An 18,039-nucleotide genomic window follows, 5' to 3' on the forward strand; every position below is an offset into this window, starting at 1 on the left:
TTTAGCTGCATTAATGCAACATCTGTAGGCAAGAGTAGTATGGGTCAATTAAATTTCAGCGTACTTTGGTTGTGGGCAGGTAAACTGTCAAGAGAGCAAAAGACGCAGAAGGCATTGGCCAAAATGCAGTCTAAGAACCCATCGGTGCTCATCTCACAATTATATAGCATTTTAATTAGCTTTGTTAGCCGGTTACTTGTGAAGCAATCTGGTTGTAGCGAGATAATCCCCATAGACCCCTGTGTTAAAATGCCCAACTTTATAGTAACATGTTTGCAGCTTGGTACAAAAACAGTTTGGTCAGTAAAGCTAAAATCCAAGACAAAGGTGTAGGGGTGATTTTTTTTATATAACTCACTATTTACATTTTATCACAGCTTAAAGTTGTGCATAATTAAGGGCGTGGCTGCTTGAGTGACAGGCTGTGAGTCAGGCCCACCCCTCACTCATCAACAGCTCCACCCCCTTGTCCAGATATGGTCACTTCTGACTCCAAAGAAACAACATGGCAACAGCTGAAATGCTGAACTTGAGGTTTTGAAACATCAGTCCACAAACCAATGGGTGATGTCATAGTAGCTACATCAATTATTTATACCAGTGGTTCTCAAATGTAGTGCCACAGCACACTGGTGTGACGTGATGCAAATCCAGGTGTACCGTGGGCTTTTGTGATAACCACACATTATTATTGCAGTATTCAACTGGGCCTATACAAAAAGTTATGTATGAATTGTTTAATTGACTGTATCAGTATGTTGTGTGCACCTATTTCCTAATAAAGAGGCAAACTCTACCTAAAAATATGATTTAATTTAATTCAATTAATTAAAAAAAAACCTTCAAGGGGAACCTATTTGTCACAGTTTGCGTGAGGGAATGATAAGTATGTGACACATCACATTATCTTACGTTATTTTCCGTTTAAATAGTTGTGTTATTGGTGCTTTGATGTAATTTTAAAACGGTTAAAATGAATTCTTGAAACATTTTGTTGATGAATATTTCATGAGGAATAGTTGGTCATCAACTGTTATTTGATATCAGACATTTATGTTGTGATAAGAGTGATAACACATGTTATAGAGGCTATTTTGCACAGATTTAATACTGGTGTGCTTTGAGATTTTGGCTTGCCTTGGGCCTTGGGCACAAAAAGTTTGAAAACCACTGTTTTATACAGTCTATGGTCGTCTCAAGTTACAGAATATCCATTGCCCAGGTGTCCGCTGGCTACACCGGACTCCCAAAAATATTGGATGTTGCCCTCAGCAGCTAAATCATCATCAGACCGATAGTCGATGGGTTCCAAGACTGGATGGTTAATACAGCATGTAGTCAAGTGGCTATTGGAACATGATGAAGATGATGAAGTGTACAACTGAGCATTGACAAACCAACAGGTCAGTTACCAAATACCAAAAACCTGTAAATAAAAAAGAACATGTAACCCATACTGTGTCATGACCTTGACACCAGCAGCAGAAAAAGGTAAACTCAGTCTGGGTCCTCTAAAGTCGGTCAAGGTTGTCAGTTTCCTTCCAGCTTGTGTCATTCTGGCCTTGCTCCTTATTCCCTTAAAAGCTTTTTCCCTGCATGTTATAGAGGAGGGCACAGCTGTTGGTTGAGCTGTGTTTATCTGTTATTTTCTGTTGCAAGCTTTTTATTCAAAGGGGAAAAGGTTGGGTTAATGCAGCATTATCTGTTTTGATTAAAATCAGTAGACTTTGCTTATTTCTTGGTTGAGTTGTGTGGAATTTTTAGTGTCTGTGACTGAAGATTTTTGCATGACGCCCAAAGAAAGTTACAGGTCTCACTGGTTGTTATGGCCATGAGGTTAACGTCGATGGACATTAAAGGACGTCTTTTTTTGTTGGTTTCTGATACCGCAAGTCACTGCCCAAGCTCTGCATTTTGACGATTTCAGAGTGAGACCAGACTCCATCGGCCTACAAAATATGTCATCCCCACAGCGTGCTATTTCACTCTATCACATAGAGCAATACTGAGTGCCAAATCACAATGTGAGTTATTCTTCAGCTACCACGCTCAGAATTTAGGCTGGGATTTTAGTTGCAGCGGCTGCAGTCGCTTTAATCACCAGTTTAATCACTCAGCAGTATATTTCAAGACTATGTTCGAATTGGTAGCCTACTAGCTTTTCAATGAGGGAAAATCACCTGGTAAAGTGACCACAAAGGCAAAATGACTCAACCTAATCTCCCATTGTGGGACTTTTATGCCACTACATTACCTTTTACTATATTTGAACAATTTATTACAGGTATTAGATATAACAGTACGCTACATCCGTAAGATTTGTCAGATTTAAAATTCAGTGCAAATAAGCACAGATGGCCGACTGTTAAAATGTGTATGTTTCAGTATACGTGTTTTAAAGCATTATGTGTAAATTTTTAATGAAAATATAAAGTGCATTGCTAACGGACCAATGGAGTTGTGGTGATTATATAAATGCCCTTTTCGCTTTTGCTTCAAATTTAACTTCACTTTTGCATTTACTTCAACTCAATGATAGCACCACCTCCTTTACCTTTCGTGTCAAAATATCCAATAAACACACAAAACATGGGGTGCTAAGAATGCCTGAAAAAACATAAAGTAGAGCCCTGAGCCAAGGCAGTTATGATATTGAGTCTGTGCAATACTAGTGCAAGCAGAGTCCCTGTGAAATGAATACTGTGGACTTTCCCTCACTGTAAAGTATCTTTCGAGGTCTGTCTTGAGGAGGACATAACTATAGAGCCAACACTCCAGAGCGCGTAGCTGTAATGTCTAACAACTTCCTCCATTTCTCCTTCTCATATTCAGCTAATTTGAGTCTCCCCGTCTCTCTGTGGTGCTGTGTGCTCTATACATCTTCACCCACCATTCCCTCACATTTTCACTCCGTGCACTCTCACTCTGGAGGACCTATACACTGGCAGATAAGAGGAAATGAAGTCTCGTCTGCACAATTTGAAGCGCTGCTTTGAAGCTGAATGTGAAATAGCAGCTCCGCTCCTCTCTGCTCCTCTCCGGCTGGTAAAATAAGGGCCCTCTCGTTAAAAGCACTTTACCTGTGCTCCCTCTATGGATCATTGCTCTCATTAAACAGATTTGGGGTTACATTCAAATCACAATTACTCCAAGCACTAACTGTTAATGGGCACAAGGGTTGAAAGAGTAAGAGAAATGTTTCTGACATTTCTTTTTATATCTCTCTTTGAGCAGGGATGAGAACACATCAAAGGGTGTAAGGTGGAGCATAAACTAACCTAAACCTGAATGGGGATTGATTTCAAAGATGTGCAATATTGAACTGTACCTGAAATCACAGCCAAAAAATTTAAACTTTGTGCTAGATTTTAATCTTATGGTCTGCTGGGAACAGTTACTTACTTAATATAGAACTGAATTTCCTCTCTAGACTGAGCTGGTAACTAGAGCGCATTCTTGCCCTTATGTGACCTTTCAGTACTTACTGAGCGAGTTTTTCTGTACTTGAATATGCAACACACATTACTGTGTGTCTCCGCGAGTGTGTGTTTGTCTGGGGAGTGTTGTATATGTACCAGACTGTCGAGAACACCCCCTGGGTCCTACTGCACAATGCCAAGAAGAGTGCAGGCAAGATACTTTCATCTGCTCACCACGGAGATCCTGCTGGGTGTGTGTGTGTGCGTGTGTGTGTGTGTGTGTGTATGTGAGGGCATACGTGCATATGTTTGTGTGTGTCTGAACTGTTTGTCTGAATGGTAAAGAAGAGAGATATGTCACCTTGAGCTCTGCAACACAGAGAGGAAACATACTTTCTTTGCATTGCAGATACAGTAACTCTTCCTAATTTGATGTGATCATTTAGATTTAACAATATTTAAATGACTGTTTGCACTTTGCGTCAACTGTTCCTCAGATAAAGATAAACCTATTTAAAACTCATTGCTTCCTGTGAGAGTAACCTGCTGACTGCCTCAGGAAAAGAAAGCGATATTAAGTTTTTCACAAATGACCAAAAGAAACCAGAATGTGGATATTTCCTCATGATGCATCTTAGCGTGAGTTTCAGAGAAGCAGAATATACAGTAGGCACACAATTCAGCATTCTGTGTGTATTTGTGAGCATGCATGTGGTTGCATCTCGCTGCTACTATGTTGTTGTGTGTGCCGTTTTACCGTATGTGTGAGGGCCTCTCCTGGTGACTGCCTAGGGCAATAAGCACAGGATGTAATCCCATGTATGCCTCCAGTCTCTTAGCTGCCTGCGTAGATGTGGAGGAACGTTTTAGCCCCTGCAGTGTGCCGTAGGGCACAAGTGCTCACCCTCCTGTACTGCTAACAGACAGCAGCTGCCTGGTGCAGTTTCCTCCAAGCTTTCACCATTTGTGCGCGACTCTTTCCACACTCCATCTGTGCGGCACAGTTCAGTTTGCAGCAATGAGAGACGGTGTAAAGAGGGAGAAATTGACTTTTGACAGCCATTATATTAAAGTATGCACACTTTCACAAATTTGTATCAGTGTCTGGAGGTGAGGAGCACTCTCTTGCCTGAAAATCAAATCATCTACTTAATGTATAGCCATATCTTGATTGGCACTTGGTTGTGCGAAAGCTAAGATCTATAGTAAGTAAAATGTGCTTAGAGTGAAGCCAAATGTCGCGCATTGATTGAAAAGCAAGTGAAGACATCCTTAGTGCTCAATTCAGGCTCTGTGACAGGCAATCAAATTTCATTTGACAAATGAATTCAAGGAAACAGTCTGACATGAATAGCTTTATTCAGTAGGTGCACAGAAATCATATCACTTAAAATAAACATCAAGGGAAGTTATCTAAGCTTTTATTGTGTGCTTAAAATAGTTGAAGCTGATTCTCTGGTAAAAACTAAAGCTATACAAGCAAGATTGTTAAGTGAAAATGTGCCTGTTATTTCGGCCTAAATCAGAAAGTGGGGCTGCATCAGTGGAATAATCCCATCCTCCATAACTGAGACTCAGTGGGTTTGCCCTAAATGCATTCTGCTGTCGGATATTGCCACTTCTTCACCTTTCAGAAGTAACAAATGTAAACTCAAGCACTGTCATCATAAATGTTAGTATATGAGAACACTACTCTGAGAGACTCTGACCTTACTTGCATCTCTTATCATTTCTGAATCATGTGAAATAAAAAGGGATCATATGTTCAGGCTGCTAAACACCAGTGTTGTGTGTTCAATTTGCTGCAATGTGATCAATACCCAGAAACAGGGATGTACACAAACATGAAGGGGCTGTTGCTCTAACCTGGAAAAAGGGGCTGGCTTCATCGCAAGCCTTTTCTGAAGTGGAGCTTTTAGGGTTAGCCCCTACAGAAATGAACTTTCTCTGACATTATTCTAAAGACGGAAAACTATATTATGCGCCAATATTATATAGTGTGTATTAATAATTGATTGAAATGTTCATTTTTAGTTACTTCCAACTTTTTTAAAACACTTATAAGAAAACAGGCTTACTTCCCATTAAATGAATTGTGTAGGAAATGGTTGCGTGACTTTTTTATTCACCTGGTGGTCTGAATCCAGCTCTGCAAAGCTGCACTCCTGAGCTGCCTCCCTCAGCTCTCTGCTGTCTCTCTCCTGCATACAGCTTACTGCCTACATGTTAGCCAGCTAGCAAGCTAGCTAAGGCCTAGTCCACACGGACCCGTGTACTTCTGAAACTGTGTATTATTCTATGCGATTTGGCTTTTTAGCCACACGCAACCGCACTTTTGGACCCCCGAAATTGTGTTTCTTTGAAACCAGAGTCCAGGGTGAAGTTTTTGTAAGACTCTGGTGCCAGCGGTTGCGTGTAGATAGAATAACGGCAGTATTTTATTACCTGTCTCCATTGTTTGACGTCAGAGCGACGGTAAATAGCTAGTGAAATCGCAGACCAAACAAACATGCTGGTGCTAACTTTATTTGTGAGCGTGCTATCTGCTCTCTTTGGATGGCATATCCAGCTGCTCGACCTAATTCAACAGCAGAGGTGCCTGAACAGACTCCCAATCCACATTTTCTTGTATTTTATCCACTTTGTATTCATTTGTTACCTTGAGGAGCAATTCTACCTCGCTATCTGTCCACACGAAAGACTCACTCCTGCCTCGATTCACCATTGTTGGTTAAATAAGAAAGAAAAAAAGAAAGAAAGAAAGGTAAGGTGGTTTCGCGCTATTTTTGTGGATCAGGTTGGTTTTATTTTCCGCACTTCCCTATTCCGGTATTGACTCTGACTTCTGATTGATTAAAATGGCCTTTCCATTAGAAGTTACATCGCCACCTACTGTTTTGGCATGTGTATTACATCACTTGGTAGCGGGTTTTGCGGTTTCATGTAGATATCATATTTTTTTATCACACCACTCATGTGGACAAATTTTTTTTGGAAACCGGAGCCTGAAAACCTTTGGTTTCAGAAGTACATGGGTCCGTGTGGACTAGGCCTAAGATTGGTTAGTGTGATAGCATAACAGAAGGCGATATTGTATGACATGATGCAAGTGTGAGCTGTGCGTTGTTCCAAATTATACATGAAGATTTTTTGCCCAGTGTATCTCATTGGTGAAACCACTCTGGAGCCCTCAAGTTGGCAACAACCCTGTCAGAGGATAGGGCTAACAGGGCATTGTTTTGAGTCACATTTTCATATATTACAGTCATACATATTTCTCTTTCACAACAGCAAAAATAAAACTTCTTTTTGTTCTCCTCTAAATGGGCAGCTCAGCCAAAGAGGGCAAATGGCTGTTGCTTGGGCAACTTTAGCAAGTACCTGTGAGCATCCCTGCACAGAAACATATCACAGCACATGATGTGTTCGAAGCTGAAATTGTGGAACTGAGCAAACCTGTATCACTCATCACTGTTTCTCACCTGGGTTTGATTGTATGGCTGAAATGTCTTTACTCTTTTACATGATCTATATTATATAATCACCCAGTGCTGTCAAGGTGTTGCCGATCCCCTGAATTAATAAGATGGAGGAATTGCTTTCACTTGATATTGTCACTGGTGCTTTTACCGTTTGCTGTGAAACCTGTCATAGCCTATTTCCTTTCTGTCCATGTCCTTATCCTTTCAACTGCTTTATTATTACCGTGGCCTGACCTCCTGTGGCGTATATTGAGAGTTCTGATGAGGTTGTCGAGGAAGGCTGGAGAAGTGACAGGTGGTCTTGATGATAACTATCCATCGACCCCCTTCTATCTCACCACGGTGCAAACCTCCACCACTGAGCTCACCTCTGATGTCCACAAATGCAACAGAACACAGCAGAAAGGCAGATCAATAGGTGTCATAATCGATAGGTCAGAATGAGGAATCACTGAAAGGTCAGCGGCAATCGATTCCCTCGTTATTGCACTGCAACCTCTCTGCTGTTGCATGTTGGTCATTAACTATGAAACCCTGCAGGATGCCAGCCCCCCTGCCTGCTTTCCGTAACATCAGCTAATCCTAATTATTAGTTCTGCTCTGGCTGGAGGGGCAGACGACAACATTTTCTTCATCTGTGTGTGATGTGTTATGTTATGATATCTGCCTGGCCCTCACACCCCTGACCTGTCTCTCTGTGAGACAGTTCCTCGTTAGGAGAAAGTCAGTCCGCCCCCTGCTGCATGTAGCCGCTGCCATACAACCATCATTATTGAGTGACAGTGCTGTATGTAGCTGCCATGCCACAAGGTTCTCAGACCAGTATTCTTGAACTCCAGGACACTTTCCCAGAATGACATGGGGTCCAGATCACGAATCTCACACCACTCAACCCAGTGCAATCTTGGTCCACCGTGGAGCTTAGCAAGATATCCACGTGAGCTCTCAGCTCTGCAGGGGAATAGGACAGGATCACCCAGTTGAGCCAAATCTGATTTTCACCTTAGTCGAAACTGGTGTGAAGCGATGATGATGATGTTTTGATGGGCTTGAGAAATGCAGTGTCATGGGGGTGACAAATGAATGTCAGGAACCAGCTTAGGTAAGGGACTGCATCTCATGGAATTAAGACCTATGGGAGGAGCGACCAGTGTCTAAACAAAGTCCATGCATACTCACACCAGGTGTACATACAACATGCCAAACACGAGCAAAAATACTGAAAGCCTTAATCAACTGTGAGCTGGTGTGGAAATTAAATAAAAATAATCCACAATACAAATTGAATAAATTGAAAACCAGTTGCCGACATGCATGTTCAGTGCTGAAGAAACAAAATCAGGCCTGTGCCATGGCCAAGCAACTACACAACTCTCTTTTGACCCTCTAAACCCGTTTTGTCCAGCGCTTCTCCCCTGAAATGGCATTAGCATAAATCTCCAGCCCATAGAGGTAATGATGGCGTGAAATTATGGCTGCCTCAGCAGACCTTATTCCCCTCTCCGCTCTCCCTCCCTCTGGGTCCAAGGCCTCAGCCTTCGACTGAGACCATCTCCCATGCCTTCTTTCTCCCTCCTTCCTCTCCCTCTCTCTCCTCCTTTGCCTCCCAGTTCCATTCAAAGGGAATGTGTAACTGAATTTGAAATTGAGTGCCCTTCTTTCAAGGACCACAGCTAATGAGACGTTTTGCCTTGAAATCCAGGCCGGATGGGGGGAGACCCTGATGGGCGAGGCCTGGAGATGATAGCCACCCTGTACGTCAGGTGTAAGGCTGTCCGGATCTCTTACCGCTGAGAAGGGGAAAGGTGGTTTCTATAGGTGTGAGAAATAAGGATAAGCCTTTATAGCATGAACACCCTTCTCTGGGTCACCTGGGGCTGGCATTGTGAACCTGAAATAATATGCCTGTGTGATCTGTATCTATGTGCAAAGAGGAGACCGACACCAGCCAGGCCTCCCCCTTTTGCATACATGTATTAGGAGCTATGGTGAAAAAAAAGCCCATAAGGGTCTGGAGAGAGATAGGAGGTGACAATTAGATTGAGATGGAAGAAAGTACACTGGAGTGGGTCAGAGCGAGTTGAGGAAGGATGGAGTTTGGAGAGATGGAGAAGAGAGTCAAAGAGATGGAAAGGGGGTCGGGCCCATAGAAACAGGTATACTTGACAGTTTGCGGTCCGGGGATCATCCGAGAGACGCCGCATGGGTGCAATGATGAAAGGAATCGAGAGCTTTGCGTCCTAGGGGTTCTCCCTTTAATCAGGGGCCCCGAGGAGAGAACCTTGCAGCCTATGGGCCCCTGGCCGCTGCTAGCCACTGTCATGCTAATGAAAGAGGCTCAGGGTGTGAATAGAGAGGCTAGCTTGTTACCAGCGTGCTAATTAATGCATGCGGCAGGGGTGTGCGTGTGGGTGAGGGTTTTTTTTATGCATTTTAATGAATTCTCTGTGTACGTGTGAGTGTGTGCATGCGTGTCAGGATGACAGGGATTTGAGGCATGGAGTGAGACGGATGTGCGACCAGGTTTAAAAACAGGGGCTCAAGAGTGCAGAACACAGCAGATGCATTGAGGAGGAGTGTGAGAATAATTTGCTGGGAATTACCTGAAGTTGAGTTGGCCCCCCGCTTTATTGTGTGACTCTATAATAAAATGTTTTAGCTTCAAAATACAGTTAAAAACACAAAAGGGTTACTGCAGACTGCATCGGCGACAAACCCAAAGAATTATGCTGCGTATTTTAACATTAATTAAACTGATCAAGAGCTGTAATTAATCAATTTTACTATTGCTAGTATTATTTATGAATGCATACAATGTAAACGACTTCCTCAGCTGCAGCCTGCCCCGTCTCGATCATTGTGCAGTGGAAACAATCCTGTCTGATTTACTTTCTCACGACTAGCTGCATCACGTTGACTGCTGTTTGTCAGTGCTCTTGTGTCTGTCATGTCCCAGACTATATGACAAAAAATTATCCTTGGAGATCTGTTAAGGGCCTCACCCCCAGACAACCCTCTCTGTCTACCCGCCGTTCCCACGGACAAATAGATGGGGGACTTGAGGATGGCCATAGGCGCAGCATATGGCTCTAGGCGGCAGCATTGTTCTGAGCTGTTTGCGTAAGATGAAAAAAAAAACGCCATTGTTGCACGTGTCACTCAGACAAGACGTAGGGGCGTGTGTCAGGGCAAAGGGAATGCCATCAAAGTCTGTGACCTTTTAATTTGCTGGTGGCCTCTCCCACAGACCTCTGTGTCGGCCGTACATGCCCCACTCTGTGATTTGGGACTCTATCAATCTCACCGGTATTGACAAGGGACATGTTTGTTAGATTCAATTTGATTGATTTAACCCAGGAGGAAAATCCATGGGTAGAGGTTTGTTATAAAATGCCGACATGTATAAAAAATTATTTCCACAATGGGGGCTGAGATAAATTAGGTTAAATGCTGTGAGGTTATGGCCTGTGAGAGAATTACTACAAGGCTGGATATATGAAATTGTCATCTTTGAAGAATTGAAATTATTTTCTAGAGCATCAACATGGATATCTCAGAGGATGTGACCCAGTACAGACGAGATACACTAATAAAATATGCTCTACTTTTTTTCCATCAGTCAGTACAATTTTAAACAGCCACTCAGAGTTTTAGTTCTTCAAGTTTTTATCTCTAGCACAAAGACAACTACAAAGTCAAATTCTTATTTCAAATTGTGGAGTATTAGATGCATATAAATATCCGTCAATTATCACTGCCAACACACTTTATGCATTTCTGCTTTGATCATTTTAAATGCAGTTGCGTCCATGTAAAACACAGCATACTGGGTATCAGAAGACACTGTTCTCTGTCTCTATGAGTGCTACATGTACTGGAGGTCCCTATGTTTTGTTCCACCAGTACAGCCGCCCATATCCCATCCTACCCCCCAACCTTGTCCACCCTGTAAAGTGCCATTATAAAAATGTCAAGGGGTCCCTCTCTCTCGTCCTGCCTGTCAAAATCATGTGCCATTATGCAAATCAGTGTGTGAACACACACTCTCGAAGATTTACATAGGCTGTATGGGCTATAGGCAGTGCTGAATTCAGATGATTACAGAATTAATCTGGGGGGATACATGCTGCATGTATATATTTATGAAAATAAGGAAGTATTTTACATTTGGCCTTGAAGATTAAAACATTATCACGGCATTAACATATATGTAGCAGGCAGCTGTGGCTTAGGAGGTGGAGCGGGTCTTCTAATAATCACAGGGTTGATGGTTCGATCTTTGAATCCTCCTGTCCACATGTCTTGGGCAAGACATTGAATCTGATGTTGCTCCTGATCGGCAGGTCAGCATCTTATATGGAAGCTTCATCACCATCTGTGCATGTGAATGGGTGAATGAGAGGCAAATTGTAAAGCACTTTGTCAGCTAAGGCAGATGAGTGCAGTCCATTTTTGACAACATAATTGTCTTCTTTTCTATCTCTGTCCGAAGGCTGATTTATTCAAGTTTTCTGTACAAAAAAGAGCAGTTGTTTGCTATTAGTTCCTCAATATAATTAAAGTTGTTGTACCAAAAAAGTATACATTGAAAACATTTAAAAAATGAAAATCAGAACTTAAAAGATATAGCTAAATCCAAATGTGTTTGGCCTCCAGTTCAGTTCAAGTCAGTTTGACACATGCTCAAATCTGAATATATTCCTCAAGTTAAGAGGATTTTCCTCCATTGATATATTTTATTGAAGAGATCATACTAAATGGTCCAATGCCAGCACCCCCCTTAAATTGGGTTTAAAGTGATTTTCTCACTGACTATTAGGTAGAAGTGCATGTGTGATTTTATCCTTTTTACATTTCTTAACTCTTTCCTCTTTCACTGGTCTTAAATGTCTGTGTTTGAATTGCAGTGTCTGGAGTGGCTTTTGCGGTTCTGCAGAAATGGAAATAGTGTGCGTGAGAAAAAGGGAAAGAGGGACATAAAAGGTAGAATAATGTCATTTTTGGTCAAAAAGCATGAATGTACCTGAAGTGGAGGTCAACCCTATAATATAACCATTTGGTGGGATAATCATTAAAGCCATTTACTATGACTTTCACTGCATTGCTTCTTAAGTAATGACAGAGGTAAGTCCTATTGAAGGGAAAGTGAAAAGAGTTATGTGTATCCTTCTGGTGCACCTGTACTATACAGAACGATACATTACGGAAAATCAAGAAAGGACAGATAACTTCACTGCTCTATGACACATCAGGGCATCCATTAGCGGCAGAAAGAGCATGAGAGAAAAAAAGACAGGGAGAAAAGGAGAACGAAATAGAGATCGGGCCTTCTGTTTTGACAGCCCTGAACCAGAATATTGCTCCATTGTTTGTTTCTCAGAGCAGAGGAGTCATGGATGTGGTTTGAGTGACAGTGAGTCCGATGTACGCTGACATGCGGAGCTGCTTCACATTTCCTCTAATTGCTCCGCATTGCCCGAGCTTGGCACACATGTAGAGCATGGTAAGAGGCGGCTCTTTTTAGGTCGAAACAGAGGGTGCTGTGATTTGGCATACAAAGAAAAAAGGAGGCACGGGGGGGAAGAAGAAGAAGAGCACGAGGAGGAGGAGGAGAAGGGCTTGAAGAGGAGGTATTCTATTATTCCTGAAAGACTACTCTGAAGGACAGAGAGGTGATGGCCTTGCTTGTACAACTCTGTGGCATAATAATGTCCTGCATTAAATCTCCGGCCAGTTAAAGCATAGATATAGTGCCACTGTGGGAGATATATGACATCAGGTACCGTCTGCCAGTCAGGTGTCAACGATGCATGCCATAGGTTTTGTGGAAATAACCAAATGTAGAAACAAAGACAGGGATGTGAGGGGGGACAATACAGTGGCATACATAGCGTCAGTTTTGATTCATGGTGTGCTGAAAAGCTCTGAGATTGGAGGAAATCCTTGTAAGGGAGGGAAAAAAGCCTCTATCCTTGCTGATGCTATTTTAATTAAATAGTTGCTAGGTTACATCGTGCAGAACGACAGGGGTGGGTGGTGTGGCACAGGCACCCGGGCGAAGGGAATGGCGTGTGTGTGTATGTTGGTGTGTGTGTGTGTGAGGGGACATGTCCCTGAACAATGAAAGCACATCCCTTTTTTTCCACACCCAATCTATAATAAGGATTTCAAATGTGAGACATATTGACATGAAATACAGTGAGAGCGATTTTACACTCTCTAAAACTCTCTCTGGCTCTCCCCCTCTCCCTCTCGCGCTCTCCCCATATTCGTCTGTCTTTTTCATTTTTCTCTCACAGATCAGAGGGTGGGGGGAAGCCCCCTTTCATCTCGGTGACAGTGCTTTTCACCTCCACTGGTGACTTACCGAGGACTAGTGCTCCCATTGCACCCTGGGATGCCAGACGGTGGAGAATGCCACGGGCCTGTGTGCCCTGGCAACCACTCCTGTTTCAGTGCCCCCCTCCTTCCCAACACACACACACACACATACACATACACACACACCTCCTCCAGCCTTCTTTAGCTCTCCACTCCCAGCCTCCATCCAGGGCTCTGACCACACAGAAACCCAGACAGGGCACTGATGGATGGGGTGAGGAGACAGCAGAGAGTCCCTTGATGTTGGAAATAAATCTGACAGGCCCTACTGGATAAGGCCAAGCGTAATCTTTCTCATTGACTTCAGTGTGAAGGGTGTGTGTGTGTGTATGTGTGTGTGGGTTTGTCCCTTTTTTCCACACCCTTTTCTTTATTTTCAACACCCTCACTCATCTCCACCTCGGCCCTTCTTCCCTCTTCCCTCTATGCCAGTAGAGATAATGCCATAATTTACAGCTATGCATTGTAGAAGATGAATGATAGTTGCTTTTCTTGCTTAATATGCATTCACCACTACCAGATAATAGTCTTTTTGTAGGAAGAATAAAAGAAATCCCTTCAAAAGGAATTGAGCATTTTTATGTTATATTCTCCCCCTAATGTGCTAAAAGTGATATATAATTCTCCGTCTTTCATTAGAAACAAAATTGATAATGATGAAAGTGTGCTACGTTTTTCTATAGCTGCTCCTTCTTCATATTCTTGAGTGAAATATTGCAGGGTGAAAAAAAAGTTAGCTTTTCAGTTTTTCCTCACATAGTCTCCTGAGTGTATATGGAGCCGGCTTTAAAAAAAAAAAAAAGTGGGGAAAAGAAACACGCAGACAAACACACACACAAATGATTTTGCAAAAACATCCACTCTTGATGCATATACAGCATAAATATGTATTCCATGTCTCAGTCACAAACACCTATTTCTCTTTCTACCTTCACTTCAGTGTCCCCCCAGCAGACAGTGTATAGTACAAGAGGCTGGAGCTACAGTATGTGGGTGTTTCAGCACCAAGAGGAGCCGGGGGACCCTTGTGTCCAGGGGCCAGTTTCCTCCCTCGGGACTCCTCTAAGTGACTCCGGTGACCTGTTGCCCTCCTCGGTTGGTCGGCATGCGCTCCAGCAGGTCGCAGCGAGAGGTCAGGGGGGTCGTTTGAAGCAACGTGGTGTCAATGTGTGACCTTCTCGCAGACAAACAGGAGGATTAAACGGCAAATTAACTCTCCGAACAAGGTCATGTTTTGAATTTTGGGTTGAAGGACTTGACAAGATTGCTGATTTTATGGAAATTAACTCGAGTGCAATTATTCATGGTTGTTTAGTTCCTGAATTTGGCTTCCTATCACAATATGACAACAGCTTATTTTGTTTTTCAACTTATTTCTTAGAAGATATACAAATTATTGCTAAATTTTATTTGAGAGGCTTCCAAGAAAATACAGTTTTGGATATATACATAGACCCATGAATGTTTTTTTTTCTCTTTACCAAATCAAATTCAATGTAAACAGCTAACCTGAACAAAGAAAAACCAAGATATGGTCAGATTATTGTTGAAATGCCCCTTTAATACACACAATAAAGTCAGTGAAACACAAATATAATACTCTGTGTTTGCATATCTTTATTTTTTAATATCTATTTTTTTCTCTCATGTTCCAAAATCAGTATCACGTGTTATATCATCCGAACTGAACAATCACGCCGTAACCATTCATAGTGTTTCAGGTACAAGCTAACTGACACAAATTTCTCCCTTTATCCAGAGTAATGTTCCGACTTTGCTGCCTTCATTCCAATCAGTTTTACATTTCCTGAAAACAGCGCGGAGTAACATTGTCTTAATTAGGAACATAGGCCGGCTTTACAGCAATGTGTGGGAGGACCTGGAGGTTGAGGTGCTCCATGAATGCAATGTGCATCATCAGCCTAATAAAATCTAACAGTGAAAATTAAGTCACTTGGACCTGAGGCACGCAGAACAACAGGATCCCTGAAGCAAAATGATGCAGGTTTCAGTTGTGTGTGAGAGAGAGTGTGTGTGTGAGTGTGTGTACCCGTGTGGATATGTGTGTGTTTACATAGGTGCACTTGCTAGAGCGTAGAACCACAAAGGAAGCAATTATAAAAATATGTTTGTTACTGTATTAATTCTGTCTTTGGAACAGAGAGGAGAGAAACCCCACGCTGAAGACGTGATGTAGGCTGCAGCTCCTTTGTCCTAGTTTGAGCACCACATTCACCAAAGTGCATCAAAGTGTCAGCAATTCAAACATGAAAAATGGATGAGGACAATGGTGCATTTCTCACAATTTTTCTAATAAACTGTCAATCAAACGGCCCCATGAATGACACTAATATCATATGATGCAGCATTCCATATCAAAGATCTCATCGATGCTCGTTCCCCCTTTGGCTCAATCTGAGGCCTGTCCTCCCCTCTTATTATCACCATCATCATTCGGACATGAAAGGCAAGAAACAAGTGCTGCACCATTGCCAAGGAGAAACCTTGATCTTGGAGCATTTGCATTCGCCACCTAGTTCCACTGGATGTATGAACGCGTTACCAAGGTGCTCCCTGATTGGATGGCACTGAAAAGCTGGCATTCTGCTAATGCTCAAAGCAAGCAGGCTCTCCCCCCTCCCCCCTCCATGCACTGTCACACTCAGCTGGCGGCACTAGGGGGCAGTCCACTCTGTTGGTTGTTATTGTGAAGGAGGCATCTACAGTAGGGTTTTCATCAGGAGAAATAAGGCACGGCAAGAGTTTAAAAATATATATATATATTTAAATATGTATATATAGAGAGAGGAGAATTAATTTATTCATTCATGTTGATTCCTTAAAAAATCTATTAGGTTTCTGTGAGCTTAATGTCCTGCCTTTCCACCATGAAAGACATTAAGCTGTGGTGTGCTGCCTCGGCTAATTAATTTGGAACGTACCATTAATTTGTTGAAGAGTTAAGCACAGTTTTTCTAGTAAATCACAGATTACGTAGAAAAGACACTGAACATGAAGTCCACTTGCCTTGCTGGGTGAATATTCCTCTCTTGAGGAGAATAAAGCTAAAGTTAAACACATCTTAATGACATAATATGAGATCATTGGTGCTAATGTATATGATGGCTCCCTGTTTAAAAAAAACAGAAGGCTGATTTAACACAGTGGGTGGACAGGCCTGTGTTTCTGCATGCAGTGTGATGCACTCTCATCACAGTGCATTTCAGTTTAATTCACAATATTAAAAAAGCCCATGATTTATTAGGAATATTAAAGATAAATATAATCTGTATTGAATTTAAAAAACAGAGGAAATGTCACTGTTGGTTTACATAAAGCAGCAAAGAGAAGCAATTCATTTATGTCTTAAACACACACACACACACGCACACACACACACACACACACACACACACACACACACACTCTTTAAGGAGCTATACAGTAGCAATATGTGGTATAGTGTCTATCAGAGGGCTGCTGATGAAGCACGGAAACCCCAAAGGAACAATGTTCATCTGGAGATGAATTAATGTAAGAGCAGTGGTGATTACCACGAGGGCAGTCAGCCATTTCATATTTCCAGCACGAGGCGGTGGACCTCAAATTTTAACCATGACGAGATTTAAATGTACTTTGCTTGGCGAGGATCTCTGTTTCTTTTTTCCTCCCTGCTTTGCACTGATAACTGGTGCACGTTTAACTCAATTAGGTCATAATACACAGACGGCTTTGGAGATGAGCAATATTTCCCCACGTGGATGAGAATGACGAACGGGTCAGAACCATTGCGCGTGTTTTAGTGGGATAACAGGGACTAAAGTCAAATTAAAATGGGTCCTCCACAATGCTACATTGTCTGTGTATCTTTGCTTTCTGTGTATTATGTTATATGTATGTCAGCTGAACAAGAAATCCAGATTTATATCACACTGGGTGACACACTTGACCCCTTTTAATTGTGTAACATGATTTTAAAAAATCTCAGCTTGTATACTCTACTGTATATAATTCTTTTTTTGTTCATTATTACACAGTCTTCTCAATGCCATATTGCAAAACAATTTTAGTGTGTCTTGATTTCTCTGAGCATGACGCAACACATTGTGAATTCCTCCTGAATTTACTGCCTGTCAATAACTAAAATTCTTGTTTCATTTCTACTTGTGTTATTGCATTTCTCTCTTTTTTAAAATGTTTTGTGGAATTTATAAACAATTTGCGTGAAATAAACCTCTGTTGTCACGGTGCTGAAAAGATGATAATTGCATGTATTGAGTGTAAGATGATTGCTAAATGCTAATGTCCGTCCACCAATCCGTAACAGGCACTCTCTTCAGCAGGGGACCCTTTCTGTTTTTCTTATCTTTGTCATAACTTGGAAGTAATGTAAAAACAGGTCAGAGGAGTTCAAGCAATGTAAAGTGTTCTCTTTTGGGCCATTCACGACACTAGGTCAGGTCAGCCATGAAGCATGGCTGCTGCTTCTCACAATCAACATGAGGGTGGGATCACCACTCTGTCACACAGAAAGCCCACTATTGTAGCGTCACCCCTCCAGAAGCTTCTCAGTTCTTCTGGCCGTGCTGGGGATGGAAGGGTGGGGGACCCCTTTGCTGAAGCGGAGCTCCACACCACTCTACAGAGAAGGGACCTTGGTGAATAGGCCCCACTCAAGAGGAATAAAGGAACCTCTCCACTGGTTTGTTTTGGAAGCTGTCTTATTGATCTGTCTACCTATGAATGAATGCATTGGC

The 18,039-nt window shown here is 42.2% G+C and overlaps 1 long non-coding RNA gene across 1 annotated transcript in view; it reads left to right on the forward strand.

Annotated features, from left to right (window-relative positions):
* The window catches only part of LOC117252408 (uncharacterized), a 36,747-nt gene extending 21,868 nt beyond the window's left edge, over positions 1 to 14,879 (forward strand). Inside the window, exon 2 of the long non-coding RNA XR_004501316.2 lies at positions 14,223 to 14,879. This is a non-coding gene — a long non-coding RNA (uncharacterized LOC117252408). The remainder of the gene's footprint in view (positions 1 to 14,222) is intronic.
* Positions 14,880 to 18,039: the final 3,160 nt, after the last annotated feature.

The sequence above is a fragment of the Epinephelus lanceolatus genome, chromosome 9 (assembly GCF_041903045.1).
Source record: "Epinephelus lanceolatus isolate andai-2023 chromosome 9, ASM4190304v1, whole genome shotgun sequence".
Classification (NCBI taxonomy): domain Eukaryota; kingdom Metazoa; phylum Chordata; class Actinopteri; order Perciformes; family Serranidae; genus Epinephelus; species Epinephelus lanceolatus.